The following is a 21,970-nucleotide window of genomic DNA, read 5'->3' as shown; positions in this document are numbered from 1 at the left end:
GGCCTCTCTGAGCATTAGTTTCTACTTCTGCAAAGTGGAAACGATGACCATGATAACTGTCACATCGGTTTGCTGTGGTGATAAAGGACACATAAACCCTTGTTGCAGCCTGCAAGATTTGTCCCCTGTTTAACTCAATGACCCCTTTCACTCGAAGCTGCCCTTTGGTCTCAGTACTTGAGCCTCTTGGACTTATTCTCAGTTCCTCAAATATGCTGGGGCTTTCCTGCCACTGGGCCTTTGCCTATACTGTTTCCTCTGCCAACAGTGCTCTTTGCGCCACTGTCTCATCCTTCAGATCTTAACTCGGAAATGACCACCTCAGAGAAGTCTTACTTATATTTTGCTGAGGGTTGAATGGTAGGTCTTATTGAAATATGATTGTTTGTGTAATTCTTACAGTTACTTAGTAAGGGAGGCATCAGTATCTTGTTTTGTGGAAGACAGCATTGCTCATCAAATATTCCAGTTGTTTTCTTATATTTCTTGGCTCCCTTGGAATTAGGCAGGGCCACGTGACTTCTTCTGGCCACTAATATGTGAATGGGAGTCGTGTGTGCCACTTCTGAGGTAGTTAAAAGCCCGCTCTAACTTAGTTCTTCCTGTGCCGTGTGAATAAGAAGGCCGAATTTTCCAGATGGCGCAACCACAAGATGGTGGTGATGGTGTAGAGCAGAGCCCCTCACAGGCTCATTTGGGGTATTTACTATGAGCAAGACATAACATTTTGTGGTGCAAAGGCATTGATTTGGAGCTTGCTTGTTGTGTAGCATAGCTTAGTTTATCCTGACTAATGCACTCCCATTTCGTGGCACTGTTTCTTTCAATATAACACTGTGTTGAGACTGGATCATGCAGTCCACCTCCATTCTTGGGTTACATGATGTTTGGGATTGAATTTGTGAGCAGTCAGTGTCAGTATCATTGGGGTACTCGGGGGAGAGAATACCAATGTGCGAGGCTGTAGAGGATGATGGGAATCTTCAGAACAGTGCTAAACCTATTTACACTGCCGACGTCACCCAGAACCTGGTGCTGTGGGCTTCACCTGGTGTGTGTGGGGGAGTAATAGTCATAATATTTGCTCATGTTTGCCATGCACTTACCATGTCCTTACAAGATGTCTTAACAGCTTTACCAATGTTATCTCTGTAACCCTTCCAACTACCCAATGGAGCAGGTATTATTAACATCCTCATTTTATGGGGAGGTTAAATAATTTGCCCAAGGTTACTCCACTTGGAAACAGCAGAGCCTGTATTTGAATCCAGGTAGTCCAGCTTTTAATAACTCTCGTAAGGATCAAAGCACTTGTTTTTAAAGGGGGGAGTGATTTTGAAAGTGTCTGCAAGGTTTTTCTTGTCCTTTTTTCTTTTTCTTCCTTTCCTCTCTCCTCTCTCTTTTGTGATGGACTTGCCCATCACATTATGTGAATTTATTGGATTTATGACACAGTTTGCAGAGGCAATAGTTTTAAAGAAAATTGGCTTCCTTTTCAAAATGTCATGTTTCTCATTTTCTCTCAGATCTTGGGCTTTTTTCAAGATCCCATCAGCTCCTAAGTCATTCAGAAGCATGCTTCGCAATTAGAATGCTAGAAACTCTCAACCAGCCAATTTGAGTTTTGTGATTTGTTTAAAAGGACACTTAAAATAAACCCAGGAGTTGATTGTTGAAGGAGAGGAATGAGTGAGTGCTAGAAGGTAGAGGGACAGATGCAAGTGTGGGGCAGATAGGCTTCTGCAGGGGTGAAGGGCTCCATTCATCCACTTATAAAGGACTCAGTCATCTGTTTATCTGTCCTTCCGAAGGTACAGACATCCTCATTCATCCTCCATCCATCCACCCAGTCATTCACACAGAGCCTGTGCATCATCCAGCCATCTGTCCACTGCATTAGCTTTTGGTTCTTTCTCTCGCACCTGAATGGGGTGATGCCCCTACTATTTCTCAGAGATCAGTCTGGAATGGATGGTTTATTACCATTTATTGAACATCTCCCAGGTGCCTAGAATTGTTCTAGAGAGTTTATAAACACCAATATTTATAAAAAATATAATATTCTCAATAAGCCTAGAAAAGTAAGGCTCAGAGAAGTTAAAATATTTTTTCCCCAAGATCATATGCTAATGAGAAGCAAAATAGGGACAGAGAAGGTGGAGGCGGGGAGAGCTGGGAATTGGCACAACGTCTGCCCGTGACATGGGCTAGGTTTTGGGGTAGCTGGCTTAGAGGAGATGGGGAAACAGGAGCACTGATGTCCAGAGGTTTATCAGTCAGCGACTGCTGCATAACAAACCACTTCCAAATTCTCACTTCTCTCAGGAAAGTTCAAGGTTTTAGAGGTTAGCTTCCAGGAGCTGGGAACAAAGGCCAGACCTGCCTTTGGGCAAAGCCAAATGCTTTACTACACAGAATTAAAGTGTGAGAAGTGTTGGCTTAGGAGGGTGTGGGTAGAAAGAAGGTGGAATCTTGTTGCTTTTACCCTCAGCTGCTACTTCCCCGGCAAGCTCAGAACAGAAGGGCATGCTGCTAGGCTCTCCATCTGTGGTTGTTGCATTTCTTCCGTCCTGCGCCTGCGACCCCCCTCCAAAGCAGAGTTCCTAGCATTCTTCTTCTGCATGGACCCCCTCCCGTCAGTCTGGTGAGACCTATGAACCTCTGCTCTGTATAAAGTTTTTAAATGCATAACATACAAAGGATTCCAAAGGAAATCAAGTTATATTGAACTATAGTTATTCCAATGTTAAGAAAATAATTTTGTGATGTTGTGATACACTTCTTTATTAACACTGTATCAACCTAGTGGGGTTTTTATAAATAGTGTGATTTCAAAGTAGGGTTAAATGTAAATATCTTAAAATATCTGAAACATATAACAACTGTTAGGTGATATGAAAATATCCATGGATTTTACTAGTAAAAGCCAAGGTCTAGCTAATACTACTATGATTTGTTACCTATATTCATAAAGGAAGAAAATGCTAAATTTCAGTCAGATTAGTGAAAAAAAAGATGTTAACTTTTTTCCTGCTCAAGTTAACAGACCACTGAATTCTATCCATAGACTTGCAGAACCCAGGTTAAGAAGCTCTGCTTCAAAGTCTTGCATGACATGTACTTATATTTAATTGAGCACTGAATGAAAATTTGATTTGTTTTGAGAAATTTTTGAGAAGTTTGTAAGAGTCATTGAGATAATTGGAGGCATCCTAGAATTGTACAGAACTTGAACTTGAATTGGGACTTGATGCACTGGTGCCTGAAGGATTTTTGGGTAAGTGTGAGTGGGGCTATTGATGACCTTGAACCTCCCCCTACCCCGCCCTTTGAAAAAGTTATGTTGTGTGACATGGCTCAAAGGTGGGTTTGGCTTTTCCCATTATTAGTACTGACATTTAAATTTATTCAACCCCAAAGCACTGGCCCAAGGCCAGGGTGAAGATGGAAAGAGAACAAATGGAAATTAAGAAAAGCTGAAAGAAAACCAACTGTGCACACAGCCTTTGGGAAATCCATTTGCAGCCGCCCAGGGTCAGTGAGTCCAAAAAATCCAAAAATTTCCCCACTATTTAGGACATAAAAAGCTGAATGCGACCCAAGAGCAAGACTAATGTTTTAAGAAAAGGCATTTCCAGCGTGACCCACAAAGATTTTGATTAGGTTCATGATTTTTTTTTTTTGCATAATTCTCACTGGCACTGTAAAATCTTCCACCTACAGAATCTTTCTCCTTTTAAGGGCTATGAAGGCAGACGTTGACTGTTGGACACATGCCAATGCTCTATTAAAGGAAAACATTTCCCCAGGATCTCAGGGGCCAGGAACTCCCCATATTTCTATGTAACTAGCTCCAGACCCTGTCCCCCAGGTAATGGACAGACTGGAAGCACAGGTCCCCTTTGGAATCCAGTTAGGATGGAAGCCTGGCGGTGCGGGTGGGGAACACTCTTACCTGCATCATGCTGATCGTCAGAAGTCTGACAGTGCGAAGCTGTGAGGGAAAGGCCGTCCTGCTGGGCTCAGGCAGAAACGCTGCCCCGGAACCCACCTGACAGCCTGCAAACTAACATCTGAATCACGGGAATGTCTCTGAAAACCCAGGGACTGGAAGCTGGGAGCCCTCTGGCCCACTGCCCTGGTGTGGGGCTGAGCTCATCACCCAGAGCCCCAGGAAGAGTTATTATTGGCATTGGAAGGAACACTGAAAGGTGCTTGTTGCCCTTGGAAGGCGGGGCTGCCATAAGCTTAACCTGTGTCCAGGCCGAAACCCAAGATCTCTCCTCTAGCCTGGTCTTTTCTGAGGGAGCAGCGAAGCCAGGATCTTCGATGTGATTGATCTTCCTTCTCAGTCCCCAAATCAGCATATTCTGCTAATGTCATCTCCTAAGTATCCTTGACGTAATTTCCTCTTCTCTTCATTTCCACTGCCAGCACCCTCATCCCAGCCGCCATCGTCCTTCCCCAAGAGTCTGGGACCTTGACAACTACAATGTGCTCATCACTGACCTCCGCGTCTCACTCTCCTGCATGTTACCCATTTTCCTGTGAATACAAGCAAAGGAGAGGAAAGTGCATTTATTGAATATCCACTGTATTTTAATTCTTTAATTAATCAATCCAATAAATATTTATTGAGTACCTACTAATGTCCTACCAGCTCTGCTTTGGGTCTGATAAGCTGGGATGTGTGGCCACCCTGTCTGGTGGCATTGAGTGTTAACCTGGAATGATCCCAAAGTGAAGTGTCTCTGTTATTAATCCATGATGGTTATCAAGCTTAACCATTGTACTTGTTTATTGTAATGAAATATTTTAAACAGAACAAGGAATTTGGAAAGTAAGAAAGCCAAGTATCTACCACCCAAAACAAACTCGTGAATACTTAATCATATTTGCTTTAAATATTTCTTTAAAAAAATAAGTAAATTGCTACACTTACTAGTAAGTGCCTCTTTTTGCCCCTCCTCAATCCTATTCTTCCTTCCTCCAGACAGTCACTCAGTTGACAATATTCTTCCCACTCATGTTTTAATCCCTCATTTACATATGGATGTATTTATAATCTCTCTCCTTGCCTGTGTGAATTTTAAAAATTAACATAAGTGATACCATGCTGTAAACATTCTGCAACTTGCTTTTTGAAATTCAAACTGTATTTCAGAAATGTATCCATGCTGATACTATTGATCAAGTGCATTCATTTTAACTGCTGTCTAGTATTCCAGCCTATAAATCCATCACAATTTGTCTCTGTGTTTCTCTGGTGAGGGATATTTCGGTTGTTCATACGTTTCTTTTGATGACAAATAGTTCTTCAGTAAAGATCTTCATACCTCTCTCCTTGAGCACATACATGAGATGTTTTTATATCTTCAGTCTTTATTAGATGGCTTTCTTAAGGGGCTATCTTGTGATGTGGCAGAAAAGTTCTAGTGTTGGGACTCAGATGACTCAGTTCTGGTCTAGTTCTGGCATTAACTCATGACTTCAGGCTTCCCCTTTCTTGTTTCCCCATCTGTAAGATGAAGGCTTGGACTAGCAGATTTCTGCACTTCTTTTCTCCTGAGCTAGTTAAAAAGATGTTTTACATTAAGATCTGCTCTCTTAGAAATAAGGAACCCCCCCCCCCCGGCTTATTGGGGAAGTACTTGACACTTTTCTGAGCTCCTCACAGGGTTGGGCACTTTTGTTTTTCATTTACTTGACTCAGGGAGATTAAATGGCTTGCCCAAAGACCACAGAGCTAGGAAGTATCAGAACTGGGACTTGAACCTGGGCTTAAGGGATTTCAGAGCCTGACTTCTGTCTATTGTACATGCTACTCTTGCTTCGGCACAGGGCAGGTTCTTTCCCAGCACCCTGTCTTGGGTGTTGATATGGCATTCTCCCTGGGAGAGTCTCGGTGGGCAGGCCATTGGTACCAAGGAGCCCAGGTCCTGCTGGAGAAATGCAGAGTTGAGCCTCTTAGACATGAGGAGGAGCTAAGGAAGAGCCCCCTTTGCAGGGAAGATAAGGAACAAGTGGGACCGAGTCAGAGGCTGAGGGCATCACAAAAGCATGAACTCTGAAGGCATTTAGACTCTGCCCACAGCTAATGAACCAGCAAGGAATCAGCATCAATAAGAAGCAAATGAAACACCAGCTCCAGTTAATCAGTAAGCACTGCTGCCTGCTTTCCTGCATTCAATTTCAGGCTCACATTATGAATTACCTCCCTGGAGAAACCACCCCCTCCTCTCCAAAAAAGGCCTTGATCCAATAAACCAACTTTTACGGGAGCAGCATCTTTCAATCGAAGGACGGCAACTTATCTCTGGGTCCTAGCTGTGTGGTGACACGGATTCTCAGAGCTGCCCAATCTCACTCAAGGTTAGTAATTAAGGCGTAATTGAAATGAAATTAATTGCAATAAATGTGTGATTAGCACAGCCATTGATTAAGGACATTTGAAACGCAGTCTATGCATGAGACATTGATTGCCACGCTTTTTTGATAAATGTAATTGCAGTGATATCTTTTGTTACTCCAGAAGGTCTTTTTTTTTTGGTGTGTAATGAATTTCCACAGGAAGGACTGGCTGTGAAGCCATCTGATTTCCTGAAATTCAGAGATATAAAAGGAATATTGCAGGTCCCAGTTGTGCTGGGTACAGCTCTTCTGCCCCGATTTTGTATAGGATCTCTTTCAGGGTCGCCTCCTAGCTCATAGGCATGTTTGTTCAAATTAGAAAGAGGCACTTCTTTCTTTGGGCAGCCGCAGCTTATGCCAGGTGCACAGCTTGGCCAGTGAAGTGTGGGCTGTATTTCAACCCTCACTGTTAAATCCAGCTGGGCACCTTTGTGCAGTGAACAACTTTTACATCCATACACAGCAGACTTGGTAGCCTTCTTTATGTAGGGGGAGGTGACAGGAAGGTAGAGCCAGACTTTAGTGGCCTGAACTGTGTCTCACGATCAAAGCCTACAGGTCCTGGATGTCTCTCTGCTTCCCCAGTCTCCTTGATGGGTTAGATGTTATGCAGAAATTGTTAGCTGGGATGCTGGGACTTAGCAGTGGCCGAGAGGGAAGGTAGTGGGACTGGACTAGATGTGGCCTGAGGGGGTGGGGTGTGATCTGGCCTCAGGACCAAGTGCTGTTCAGTTCATGGTCATAACCACACTATTGGAAGAGGCATGGTGACCTTGGGACAACCTGGCTGGTGTTCATATGCAGGGACAGAAGTGGTGAGAGTTTGATAGGACCTACCAGAGGATTTGGTGGGCAGCAGGGCTGGGGTTCCCTTGGGTCTCACAGTGAATCTGTGATATGCACAGTCGGGTACAGCTCTGAGTCAATGGGGAAGATAGAATGTGTCAGGGCATCTACTCCAGGCCCTGCCCCTGGACAGTGCTGAGCCCCAGGCTGGGTGACAAGGGGCTGAAGGTCATGGGTGATACTCAATGATTCATTCTCATCTTTCTGGGTCTGAAGAAGAATGACTAGTCCTGAATGATCCTGAGGCCTTTCTTCAGTGAGTGTCTTTTCTTCATACTGAGGAGCTTGTTCATTCATTCATGCATCTATTTTTTATTCATTTATTCATTCATTCACAGTAGATATTTAGCAGGTGCTTTCTACAGCAGGTAGTATCCTAGCTGCTAGGAATAAAATGGTGACCCAGTCCCTGCCTTCATGGAGTTCAAGTTCAAATGGGACAGACAAGCTTTAAATAATCACACAGACGTACATATCCCCTTAATTACAAGGTGGAGCCAGTGTTCTGCAGGTGTGCTGGACACCTTCTGTTTACCTCTCCACAAGCACACACTTCTTTCCTCCACCCTTCTCTGCACCCTGGGGGCCGATCACTGCAGGCTCCATCAAATGGCTCTTCTGTTCTCTGTCTTCAAGTTGGACTGGGCCAATGGGGGGCCTGCCTGGAGACCAGAGGGAGGAGGAAGATGCAGCTGGGTATTTATTCCCCCAGATCATGAGTTGTTGGCAGTGGCCTTACTGAAGGCCATAGCTCTCCATCCAGCTCTCAGGTTCCGGCACAGCTTCCCCCTAGGTCATGAGCTTGTGAACGGGGCCATGGTTTCCAGTTCTGGAGCACAGTGTATGTCCTTCACGCTGCTCATCATTGTACACGGTCCCTTTGTTAAGCTCACCTCAGTTACCTCTGCTCTACCTCCCCAACCTCCTCACCTGCCACTGCCCCCTTCCACACGTATACCTAGAAATGCCCATCTGCTTGTTTCCCAGACACAGCAAACTATTTCACCCCTCTGGGCCTTTGCACATGCTCTGTCTCCCACCAAGAGTCCCTGCTCTCTCTTCTATGCCTGGAAAACACTAGTTCGTCTGGCAAAATTCAGCTCAGATATTGCTCACCTCTATCAGGAAAGCCCTTCCCTTTCTGGTCTTGGCTTCTCAGGCCACCAGGCAAGCTGAGCCCCACAGAGGAGGGAACAGAGCCATGCCAGGTCCTCTATGGACCACACAAGGAGCTATTAAAACAAACAAAAAAAATCCTCATCAGCAGATTTAGAACAAAGTTTGAACTACATATATGCTGTGGTTGCCATGGTTACTGTAAAGGCAGTCTGAATGAAGATGGTTATATAATCAACTGGAATGACTCTTTTGGGGAAAGAAAAAGTTTTGACCCTCTTCTTGCGATGAACCACTCAATGATGCAAGGACTGTGGGTGGGTATTCTGCATGAGGTCGCTATGGTGCATTCTGGTTGCAGGCAGCAGTGAGACTTGCCTACAAAGTGCCCCATGCCACCATCCAGGACAAAGTTATCATTGTGCAGGTGAGAAAACCGAGGCCCAGCGAGGGGAAATGATTCTCCCTGAGGTCCACAGAGAGCCAGAGCCTAAACCGGGATAGCTGCAGGCTGCCACGGGGAAGGAACCCTGGGTTTAACGTGAGGCAGATGCAACACGCACCTTGGCGCTTGGAGCCTCAGCTTTTTTTTAACATGGGATGATTACTTGTATTAGCATAATTAATGTTGGTTGCTGCAACAAACAACTCCAACATCTCAGTGGCTTTTCAACATGAAAGTTTTATTTTTTGATTATGCCACAGTATAATTGGGCCCTGAATGGATGCCCTTCCAGGTGATGGCTCGGGAACCCAGGCTTGTTCTGTCTCTTGGTTCTGCTAGGTTGTTGACACATATGATGACAAGGATGGTGGATCCATCCACCTCAAGGAGGGAGCATGGAAAAAAGCTGTCCTCCAGCCAGGGATATTTGCATGGATTGCTACATTTGGGCATTTATTTATTACTTTACCTAAACTTAGCCTGCTTTCATATAAAAGTTGAAGGTCTCTGGAGCAGAGGAGGGAGGTGACCCTCCTGGTGGGACCTATGAAAGCCTTCCATTTCCATCAGGCTCTGTCCTCAGCTGTCATGTTGGAACTCATCTTTTAGGGAGGTCACAATATACAGGGAAAGATCGGAATCTTTGAAATTAGGCAGGCCTGAATTTTATCTTTGTCCCCATGTCTTGTTAGCCATGGGATCTGGGGCAAGTCATTTACCTTCTCGGAGTTTCTTATCAAAAAGGTGATAATTTAAACAGATACAAAGATTGAATGGGCTATATATAGAACAGTATTTGCCCATAGTAAGTGCTCAGTCAGTATGCTCTTTATTTCCTTCCTGGTCTGATCTAGAAACATTTTTAGAATTTGAAACCTACTGACCCCTCAGAACTGTGACCGCTTACTTACTCCTCTTGCAACTTCACCTCGTTTTGTCCTCCTCTTGAGAGCCGTGCCTGGGGCACATTCCAGAAGTGGAGCTCCATCCTCTTAGCATTTCCCACTTCAAGCCCCATCCTGGGATGCTGTCCACCCCCACAGGCCCTAGTGGGATAGGCTGGTGGACATCTCTTAGAACCCACAGGGCCAACCCATGGAGTTCCTTGGAGGCCATGAGGTGAGTGGATTTTATTCTAAGTGCAACCAGAAACCACTGAAGAATATTACAACTCCAGAGAAGAGTGACCTAATTTACATTTTAGAAGAAGTGCCTTTTTTCCCCCCTGTGTAGTGGACATGAATCGCAGAGATGGGGGGCTACAAGCAGGAGAGCCTTTAGCATGGGGGTCATTGGGATGGGGAGAGGTAGACAGATTTAAGAAATATCTAGGAGAGAAAAATCAATGAGACTCAATGAGCAGGAAGTTCCTGAGGAACACAAGGAGGTGAAAGTGACCAGAAGGAGGGTGAAGAACCTGGAGGGTGGAACCTAGAACGCTGTTTTTCTTCAATGAGAGGCAGCGCTAGCAGCATCCTCTTCGTGGGAGCAGCAGTAACTAAAGGCGCACTCACTGAAAACTTGACTGAGCTAAAGAAAGACTTGAATCTGCAGATGGAAAATCTTCCTGTAAAAATAAGAAAAAGAAACCATCTCCTAGTCACCACCAGGGAAGATTTTGAATTTCAAGGATAAAGAAACAATTCTACAAGTACACTCAAAAGTAAACATTTGAAAAAGGGAGAGAAGTCAGCCTGACTTGACAGCAAATTTCTCCACAACATTAAAGACAGAAGAATCAAGAGTCAGAGCTTTGAAACAGAAATTACCCCAAAGTTCTATACCCAAGCAAGAAGTCTTTAATACTGCAAGACAATTTTAAAAACATTCTCAGGTATGCAGAGACCGTGACTACATCACATGAACAGTTTTCTTTTTTGAAAAAAAAAAAAAAGGAAAATACATTTCAACATATCAACGCATGAAACAAACAGCTGAAGGATGGAAAATTCAGGATGCCAATGGTGGGCAGTAAGAACTGAAGTAGTTTAAACCTAGCATAAATCTAAATATATTTTTGAATGGAAAGCAAATGTCACAATTAATTCCAGAGAGAATAAAAATAGCAATAGCTAATGACTAATGAACATCTCCTATATGGTAGGCACTAACTGCTTTATCTCATTAACTCATTAACTCATTTAATTTTCATATCTCCATGTGGTGGGCACTTTTAGAACCCTTATTTTTTAAACGAGGAAGCTGAATATTGAGAGGTTAAAGAATTTCCCCAAGATTACATTCACATGAACCCAGGAAGTCTGACTCCAGTGATTGTATGACTAATTATATTCCTTCCGATACATAGGAGAGGGAGAAGGAAATACAAAGAAAAATAAACACGGAGTAGGTGTGTGTTTAAAGTATGGAGAAGAGTCAAGGTGGGAAGGAAGTGGGAGCGCCATCAATGCGTGTCCCTTGTATCTGTCAGTAGAGGAAAGCTTTCTCAGAAGCTCAGAGCTGGCTTCTGTGTAGATTTCATAGGCCAGCCCTGTGTGTCTCTATTTCTGTAATTTTTTAAGTTTATAATCCTGTATATCGTGTTGTACAACAGGCATCTGCAGGGCGTCGGGGTCAGGACACTTTGGCAACTTTTACTGTCTCTACAGTTTTGCCCTTTTCTGAATGTCATAGAGTTGGAATCATAGAGTATGTAGCCTTTTCAGACTGGCTTCTTACAAGAAGCAACGGGCATTTAAGATTCTTTGGTGTCCTTTTGTGGTTTGATAAATCATCTGTCTTTCTCACACAACAGTATTCTATTGAGTAGCTGTGCCAACATTTGCTTATCCATTCACTTATTGAGGGACATTTTGGTGCTGCCAGTTTTTGGCAGTTATGAATTAAAGAAATAAACATGGGGTGACTCTTGCAAACCTATGCAAATAAAAATTTGTATAGGAGAAAGTTCAGGTGGAAGTTCAAGCAAGATACCTTCCTACAACAAACATGATAGTCTTGAAAGAAAAAAAATATTTTTTCAAGTTTGTATTATTTGACCCAGGAGTTCTATAAATGTGTCCTAAAACAACCAGTAATATACCCAAAGGTTTTATGTGCAAGGCTATTTGTTGCAGAGGTATTTATTATGAAGAAAAGTTGGATTGTTGTCAGCTTGGCCTAGTGGTCTAATGACAGTGTGTCAAGATGGTAAAAACCAGATGTGTGCCTCCTCTGTGCCAGGCAATGTTCAGGTTGACAGGAGTTCAAGGTCCAGCTTTGCCTTTTACTGACTGTGTGATGGCAGACGGAGTATGTACCAGCTCTGTGGTTCCCCTTCCTCAGCTGTAAAGTGGGATAGCACACAGTGGGGCCAATGTAGGTTTATGAAGAACACAGAGTTTATCTTTGTATTATTATTTATTAATTTTATATTATTTTCAATATGAACAACTGTAAACCTACTTTTATTTTATTTGTTTGTTTATTTATTTATTTATTTATTTTAGAGAGAGGGGAAAGGAGAAAGAGAGGGAGAGAAACATCGCTGTGTGGTTGCCTCTCACTCACACCCGCAACTGGGGACCTGACGTGCAACCTAGTCATGTACCCTGACTGGGAATCGAACCAGCAACACTTGGCTCACAGGCCGACGCTCAATCCACTGAGTCACAGCAGCCAGGGGGGGGGGGTGTAAACCTACTTTTGCCTCACCCTGTACAACCTGTGCCGAGACCTGGGAAGTGCCTATCACACTGTCTTAATCTGCTAGGGCTGCCATTAACAAAGTAACACAGATTGCGTGGCTTAAACCACAGAAATATATTTTCTCAGTTCTGGGGACTGGAAGTTCGAGGTCAAGGTGTCAGCTGGCTCCTTCTGAGGCTGTGTGTTCCAGGCCTCTCTCCTTGTCGTGTAGAGGGGCATCCTGTTTCTTCACATCATTTTCCCTCTTAATAGGACACCAGTCATATTGGGTTGGGAGTCACCCTGAAGACCTTGTCTTAACTACCTCTGTAAATGCCCGATTTCCAAGTAATGTCACATTCTGAGGTAGTGTGGGTTAGGACTTCAACATATGAATGGGGGGCGGGGTGCTGGGGGAGACACAGTTCAACACATAACAAGCACCTAGAGCATCTATAGCAGAAGTGTTGGTCTTTTTCATCACCAGAATCCTTGTGAGCTTTGACATGCTGCCCCAGGCCATCTCGAGTTGCCATGGTTCTGATTTTCCGGAAAGGAGACAGCAAAGTCCTTCTTGCATGAGCCACCATGGCGACATTCCTGTCTGTCCCCCGGGGCTCTATCCCAGACAGCCCAAAGTACCCACATACCCACAGTCTCTGGAGTGCTGGCCAGCTTCTACCCTGCAGGGCCATGTCTCTTTAGCTCCTTCTCTGTCCTGATGAGAGTTTGAAATTTTTATTATATTCATTTACTTAGCAATCACTTCTATTATGCTTACCATATACTAGGCACCTTACAAATATTAACTCATTTAATCCTAACAACCCTATGAGGCTGGTGCTATTAGTTTGCCTAGATGAGGAAACCAGGGCACAGAGAAGTTGAATAACTTGCCTGAGATTTCATGGCTAGTACATAGTAAGCTGAGATTTGAACCCGGAGAGAGCTTTGTTTTGAGCAACTATACTGTGAAGGTGAAGTGATGTGTGAGGATCCCAGACTTTGGAGTCAGAGGAACGTGAATTCCAGCTAGTGAGCAGAACTAGAAATTTCCAGCACAGCCTGCTCCATGGACAACTTTTCTAAGAACAGGCACATCCCCCAGTTCTCCAGATCATGTTCCATCATGTTCTCCATCTCCACCCGAGATGACATCCCTGCTTAGCTCTCTTCTCCCTCGCCCCCTTGTCCTGCTTCCCTGTCCTTTCTCTTGAGGGCCTCCCTCAATAAGTCACTTGCCCAGTAATCCCCATCTCAAGAGCAAGATGGGTTTCCAAGAAACAAAGACAAATACCTTGACTTCTATACTCCATAAGATTTGGTCTCATGTTTCCTAGCTTAGGATTCTGAGTACAGCAGTCCCTCTCTATATTGCGGTTCACTTATCATGGCCTCATTGTATCACGGGATTTTAAAAAATATTATATTTAATTATTTATTGTGGGTTTTTCGCTATATCGTGGGATTTTGTGGTACTGTATACGTATGTTGTTAAAGTTACGTAGGTTTAAGAGTGTAGAACAAATGTAAGGTTCCTACTTCGGGATATCTAGAATGTGATACCCGCGATAAGTGAGGGAATACTGTAATCTATTTTCTTTTCAACATCCCCTCTTTGACTGAGTTCGCATGAGGTCTTTCTGTTTCCTGCAGCTCAGTAAGTCCAAATTGTGTGAACTGAGTAGTTACTCAACCGTTCATTCCCAGTTTCACTCCATCTGGAAAATGGGGCTCACTGCTCTCCCAACCTCAGCGCTTGCTTCTGTGACTTAATCAGAGAATGCATGTGACAGCTTCCAGCATTGTGATTGGCTTAGAGTAGGCTCCCTGTTAATGACTTCTAGTGTCTTTTACAGTATTCCCTTCCTCCCTTGCTTAAGTCAGTTCAGGCTGGGAAGCGTAAAGAGAAAATGTATGAGAGGGCTGTATGACTTTCAAAGCGCCATGGAGATGTGGGAGTTCAAAGAGGCCTGAGCTTAGAGTCCCAGAGACCCAAGTTCAACTCTCTTGCTCCTCACTTCTCAAATTATAATGATCGTGTGTGTCACCTGGGGATCTTGTTAACATGCAGACTCTGATTCAGAAGGCCTGGGTGGAGCCTGGGATGCTGCCTTTGTAACAGAACTCCAGGCAATGTCCCCGCTGCTGGTCTTTGGAACAGCAGAACTCGCAGTAGCAAAGCTCCAGTCTGTCTTTTGTTCCAGAGCGATTTTTTTCCCTCCCCCAACAGCCCACCTGAATGGCAGGCTCTTCCTTTTCTGTTTCATTTTTCACATCCAGCAAGATAGGGTTCCTGCCAATAAGGAGATCTCCGTGGTTGGGGCCGCCAGGAAAGCTGTCAGCTGTAAAGTGTGTGTCGGAAGTAGTGCTAACTGGAGGAGATATGGGAGGCTGGGGAGGGGCACTGGCCCCTGGAGAGGAAATCAGGGAAGGCTTCTTGGAGGAGATGGGCCGTCGGTCTATCATTCTGCATGCATGTCTCCTGATTCCTCACCCCCTGCTCCTTGCAGCAAGGACCACACACCTGGTATCCCAGGGATGCCGTGCCAGCTCCTCTTGTCGGGACTCTGGTCTGGGAGCCCTCACTTCTGGACCAAACTGACCACATCTGAGCCCTTGTCCCTTTGGCTGTGGCCTTGAGCCTCCCAGCTCCCTACCTATTAGAGGTCCCCGCCTACGTCTCCCTGATCCAGGGCCCGTTTTGACAGTGACTGTAAAGAGAGGTTCAGGTAGTTCCAGATATGAGGGAAAAAAAACCTGTGTTCTTTCCACAACATTTAATGCATTTTCTCCTTTAATTGTAATCCTGGCCAAGTCCTTATAGACAGTCTCCTTTCCAAATCGAGGTTGGTTTTCCTTATTCACAGCTGCCAGCAGCTGAGCTGGGTTTCCTCCATCTGCTTGTTTTCTCCTTTGCTCTTCTCCCTCTTTGTTCCTTTTCTTCCCTTGGGCACTGTCCCAGAAAGGTCTCCTGCTCATTGCTGAACCGTCTTCTGTTGGCATATCTAGGGGTTTACACTTCCAGCCTGGAAGTAACTGGACAGAGAATAGGCCCTTGATTGGTTGATTTGTCCTTTCTTTAACTAATGCGAAGAATCCAGGTGTGCCAGGAAGTGCTCTAGGTTCCTGGATACAACAGGAAACAAACATGGTTCCTAGCCAGTCCAGCTTGGTGTAGGGCACTTTCCTTATCAATGGGGGCATCGGACACACACACACAGACACACACACTCTCTCTCTCTCTCTCTCTCTCTCTCTCTCTCTCTGCTCTTCAACCTCCTGAGTGACCCGATCTCACTGGCTTTAGGGGAGTGGCCTCTGTCCCAAGCCTGTGGAAAACAAAATAAAATTCCTAGAAACAGACCTCGCATCTGTTAGAATGGCTTTTTATAAAAAAAGAGAAATGACAAATATTGGCAAGGATGTGGAAAGAAAGGGAATCCTTGCGTACTGCTGGTGGGAATGTAAATTAGTGCAGCCATAATGGAAAAAAGTATGGATGCTCCTTGAAAAGTTTTAAAAGATTAAGAATAGAACTACCATATGATCCAGCCATTCTACTTCTGGCTACATAGCCCAAGACACTGAAATCGGGATCTGGTAGAGAAATCTGCACTCCTAGGTTCGTGGCATTGTTATTCACTATTGCCAAGGCATGGAAACAACCTAAGTGTGTGTCCATGGATGAATGGATAAAGGAGATGTGGGTTTTATACAATGGAATATTATTCAGGCTTCAAAAAGAAGGAAACATGCATGAACCTGGAGGACATTATGCCAAGTGAAATAAGCCAGGCAGAGAAAGACAACTACTGCATGAGCTCACTTATGTGTGGAATCTAAAATAGCTAAACTCAGAAGCTGATAGTAGAATGGCCGTGTCAACGGCTAGGGAGGTGGGGGAGTGGGGGTGTGTGTGGAAATGGGGAGATGGCCAAAGGGTACAAAGTTTCAATTATGCAAGACAACTTGAATTCCAGAGAGCTCATGCTATATAACACTATGACTATAGCTAGCAATACTGTATTGTGTACCTGGAATTTGTTTAGAGAATATATAATTATTGTCACCACAAAAAAAGAAGAAAATGTGAGGTTATGGATGTGTTAATTAGCTTGATTGTGGTGATCACTTCACACGTACATCAAGACATCACATTGTACACCTTACACATACACAATTTTAATTTGTCCCTTACACCTCCATAAAATGGTTAAACACAAGCTAACATATTTTAGTCATTTTTATTACTAAACAGAGGCAAATGGAATGGGAACCACAGGAAAGGTTTAGTGCCATTGATCAAAACCCCCCGGAATGCTGGGGACCTGTTTGATATGGAGGAGGGGACAAGTGTCCTCTGGAGGGTCTGGCCCCTCAGTGGCAGAGGACTGCCCTTGATAGGCGATGCTAATGACATGTCTGGGCACTGCATGCTTGTATACAGAATTCCACGTACAGCAAGAGGAGGCTCTTGCCTGAAGACCGATGGTGAATCCAGACAATGCTCCAGTCCCTGTGGAAAATGACTGCAGTCAGCTCCCCAAATTCTGTTTCTCCATATTTATATATGCTGTTACCCAGTGAATACCTGATTAAGGAATGCAGCTGCCAAATGAATACATTTGTTGCTCACCAAATAGCACCATAAAGCCTGCAATGATGGGGCTTATTAAAAACCTTCTTTCACTCAATGAAAAATCCCCCGCATGTCCCAGCCAGTCTCAATATCGCAGCTAATGAAATGGGTAACCAATACACAAAGAGATGTATTCAAGAGCAAATTAACCGCCTCAGGAATATGCATCATAAAGATTGCAGCCTGGAAAATAAATAGACAGTGTATCAGGCAAATTGGCCTTGTGTTTAAGTGTTGATGGGTTGGAAGTATTGGTTTAGCTTCTTGAGAGAAGCAGGCAGCAGGGATTGGGGAGGGCAGGCCTAAGCAACGAGAAATCAGCGTGGGGACCCTCTCACTTGCTAGAACGAAGAAAGGGGTGAGGAGTGAGCAAACATTTTCTCAGCCATTCCTAAGTGCCAGGCCCTGGGCTGGCCTTTCGTGTATGTTGTCTCTGAGTCCTTACCTCACCCAAAGAGGTTGGACCCTGATGTTTTTGGCCTTACCTACTGCTGAGCACATAATGAGATCACACAAAGAGATTCTGGTTTTTTGTCTGTCCAAACTATTAGCGCACAGCTTCTCTCAGGTTCTTTAAAAACAATTAACCTCTCTTAAGCAGCCCACAGATGCTTCTGAGCATGCTTGAACCCTTGCTCATGATCTCAGAAAAAGAAAGAAAGATTTATCTTTGTTTCTTCTGCTTCAAATTTTTGTCACACTGTCTCACCGCCTCCTGTGCATTTACTGTTCTCTGGGCACCTTCCAGACCAAAGGGAAGTGGCGTCAGCAGGTTGAATGGCCATTCCTACTGTGGCTCCTTCTCTAAAACCCAAGGTTTGGTCTTCATGCTCTTCCTTCCTGATTCCAGTCTACAGACACATGCACACACGTACAGCTTGAGGAACAGGCAATAGTGAGGGTTTCTAGGCACATGGACTTGGGACATATGACCTCGGAGAGGTCGCCTGACTCTCCCGGGGCCCGGTTGCCTCTGGGAGAGGGAAGATGATACTGTCTCCCTCACAGGCCAGCTGAGGAGGAACTGATGAAGTGACATGCAGAGGGTTTGTGGAATGAAGATTCCCAAACACCAGTCGCTTCTGGGTCCTGATCTATTCCAGGACTTCCACGGGCCTCCCTTCTTTCAAAAAGAACCCGTGAAGGGGTTCATTGGAAAGCACCGCAGCTGTGGGCCCGGCCCCTCTGCAGAGGGACTGAGGGAGCTGACGCCAAGTGCAGCAAGACGACAAACAGATGAAAAGCAGCAGCCCAAGTGCTGAAACCCACACCCTTTGCCCTTGCTCAGGCGGCGTTTTCATGGTCATGGTGGTTGTTTTTTTGTTCCTGACTTTATACGAATATGTTTGATGTAATATCATTATTATATTTCATTTCACTCTGATTTTTATAGTGGTTATTTTGAAAGCAAAGCAAGTGAATCGTTTGGTCTTATCCTCTGACACAGTCCAGGCTAACTGATGGTAAATTTCCATCTGAAGGACTCTGAAGGACTGTAAGGGCTGTGCACCCAGTTTGTTTATTGGTGCGCGCCTCAAATTGGGCTCCTTCAGAGGCAGATGAGGATGTGACTGCAGGTGGTTTCCCTGGGAGGTGACCTGAGGGAGCAATGGTATGGGAGTGGGGGACAGGGAGCCGAAAGTTTAGGGTGCCTTATTGAGCAGCTTGCTACTACTGGCCCCTGGGGAACTTCTGGTAGACCATGTAGAACATGCGTCATGGTTATCCTACCTGAGGGAGAGGGAAGGGGGGGATTTATCCACCAACCTTGGTTAGTTGTTGGTTGAAGCCTGGGGACATCTATTCCTTAGCATTTCCAGCCTGTACACAGGGACACTCCAGTGAGAGTGGGAGGTGCTGATGGTAGGAAGCCATCACCCTTCACAGGAATGATGAGTGCCAAGGGAGCGTGACTCAGGCGCCGATGGTATCTGCACAGACTTAAAAGCCTGGGATCTACAGATGATCCCACGTGTGCAATGATGTGTTTCTGTGTTTGCCTTTCTCTGCAGACTAGGCGCTCTCTGAGGGCAGGGCTGTGTCTTGCTTTATCCCCACCGTCCAGCACAAATCTGGACCAGAACAACCGCTCAGCAAACACATGCTGACGTTCTGACTGGACAAGCGAAGGAGGAAGTGATGGAAGACTTGGAAATGCACAGGACAGAGACCGCAAACTCAGATGTGTACAGGAGCCAAGGGAAGGTTAAATAAGGAACATAATTCAAATCAAGAAAAGTAGGCAGGTGGAGGTCGTGGTTTCCTGGAGGACACATGTCCTGTCTATGCAGACAGCTGCTCAGTCCCGAATGACCCTTACCTTGTGGGAATTGGACCCATGATAGCAGGACCTCTTGACTTTTTTAAAAAGAAAAGCTAGGACTCCATATTTTTATGTGAAACTTGTTCATTTTTAAATGCGGCAATGATAGAAAATATTTTTGAAAACGAGAGAGATTCCTCAAACCCATCCGAGTGATGTCATTCATTGCCAGGCATGTGCGGTCATCCAGTCTCATGGAGTGGGAGACAGCACAGAGCACTTCTAAGGAGGCAGGGGTTTCCTAGGACCCTAGAGGTCCTTACAGGGATGTGTCCTTGAATGCTCATGGATTAGTAACGTAGTCTGGTAGGGTCATGGAGTTCCTTAGGCAGGAGACTTGGGTTCTAGTGCTCATGGACTAGGGGAAAAGTCTCTATTTCCGTGTCTGTGAAGCAGGTACTAAAGGCCTGACTGCTTTTGCGGCAAGGGTGAATACACTGAATGAGAGTCCGAGCTGGGTTGGTGCTCTTCCCAGAACTCTCCCTGCTCCAATTGAAGGCTGTTTCCTTGGCTTAGGGTTCTTCTAGGTCCTCTTCCCTTTCCTACTCTAAACCTTCTGGGTCTGCTGTTGTAGTCAGGCTCCTATCTGGTGGCCTTTGTCATTATCTGCCTGTCTGTGCCAGGTGCCTGGCAGCTTGGTGAGCGGTATGCTCAGCTGTGACTTCTGGCATGCCACCTTCTTGACCACTCAACCTCGGTTTGCAGCTTGAAGTTCATGGGTCTGAGAAGCAAATATGAAATCAGTTTCTACTTTTGAGGCACTCACCACCTGAGGGAGACAGACCCTACTCCATGACAACAAAAATGCAAGGCTCAGCGGCCTTCCTTTGTTTGCCAAGCCCTATTCTCTCTTTTTTTCCCCCCTAGCAAGCAGCTAAGAGCACATTTCCCAGACTCCCTTGCAGTTAAATGAAATCACACGACTGAGTTCTGAACAATAGAATGTGGGCAGAAGCAACATAGACCAATATCTAGCATGGCCCAGAAAAATCTCTCATGCAATTCTCAACGCTTTCCTTTACCATCCAGGGGAGAAAAGGACAGAACTCCAAACACTGAGGTAAGAGGGTAGCCACAAGACGGAAAGAGCTTGGGTCTCTGAATGACTGCACAGAGTAGAAATTTCCACATCTCCAAATGACCTGTGTTCTACTGTGAGGTGAAAAACATTACTGTGTTACACAACTGGGATTTGGGGTTGTTTCTTAAATAAGTTCACCTACTCTGTCTGGTACAGCGCCCTAAGGGGAAGCATCCTGCAGAATGCCTCGGGAAGCCCTGGGCCTCCTCAGAGGAAGGCTGTCTGCTGGGAGAAGGGTGGACTCCGACTCAGAGCTCAGTAGGAAGTTGTAGGCTCTCTACCAGGTCAAGGGATGTGTGGAGCTGGGGATCTGGGCAGATCTGCTTCCATATATATTAAATTAAACACAACGAAATGGATTTTGCAATGCCCCCCGAGGTGGATAGAGAGAACGTCAGGCAAGAATAATTGTCTCAAGTTGTGGGTGACAGTTGCTTTTTTATCCTCCAGGGATTCTCAGTGGTGTAGGGTTGACTCTGCTCCTTCAGGGACAGCTAAAGACCATGTGTTGCTCTTGGCAAATGGTTCTGCTTCTGAGAGTCACTTTTCTTGCTCACTGTGTGAGCAGTTGACAGTAGGGCTGAACTTCACAAGGCAGGCAAAGATCCCTGGAGCCTGAAGCTCCACTAGCAACTTCCGTCCTGTCCCTAGGGACCTGGGGTAGAGAGTGTGTATTCTCCACTAGGGGCACATCTGCTGCAGGAGAAAAGGGGGGAAGGAGTTCCAGCCCACAGCATGTGAGACAAATGTGTTTAAGGAGCCAACCTCTTTGCTGGATGTTTATTCCATCTGCATGGTCCCCAAGGACTGGATTACAAGGTTCAGGAACCAACTCTGGCTCTGAGAGCCCTCCTACTGGAGGATGACTGGAGGAGTGTGTAAGAATCAAGGCAGCTCCTGAGAGTAGAAAGAGGAATGTGGGATGGGATGGACCCCCCCTATTTTGGCAGTTTCTATGTCCCTCTATTTAAGACTTAACTTTTAGTTAGGGAAGTCAGTAATACAAATAATGAGACATTGCAGGGCATTCCCAAAGAGATGTTCTGATGTTCGGTTTTTGCTGATGCCACTGCTGGATGAGAGAAGCTAGTTTTTGTCATTCTCATGAGGGTTGTTGTCCTCTCTGGGTGTCCCTTTCCTCCCACTGTTCTAGACATTCTGTCAACCAACCAGTAAAATACAGCTGCATTGCCCTGCTGAGAAAGGACTGCGACCTGGGGAAGACATAGCATCACTTGGCAGGTCCGAGCCTCAAAGCTGCCTGAGGTCTCTTCCTGGGGTGGGGATTGACTTAGTCCTATTGCTTTTTTCTTTTGCCTCATAGCCCATCCATCAGGGCAATTTTGTTACAGATTATGACAGCTCCTTGGCCAGGTGCCTCAGTGTCTTTTAAAATTAACAAGTAATCCCAAGACAATTTGTGAGAGTGGTGTGGCCCACGGGTGCTCCTGCTTATGCTGGGTGTTTGCATGAAAATGG

The sequence above is a fragment of the Furipterus horrens genome, unplaced genomic scaffold, assembly GCF_987537825.1.
Source record: "Furipterus horrens unplaced genomic scaffold, mFurHor1.1.pri manual_scaffold_8, whole genome shotgun sequence".
In the NCBI taxonomy this organism is placed as follows: Eukaryota; Metazoa; Chordata; class Mammalia; order Chiroptera; family Furipteridae; genus Furipterus; species Furipterus horrens.
The sequence above is the reverse complement of the archived record's forward strand: the minus strand, read 5'-3'. Positions refer to the sequence as shown.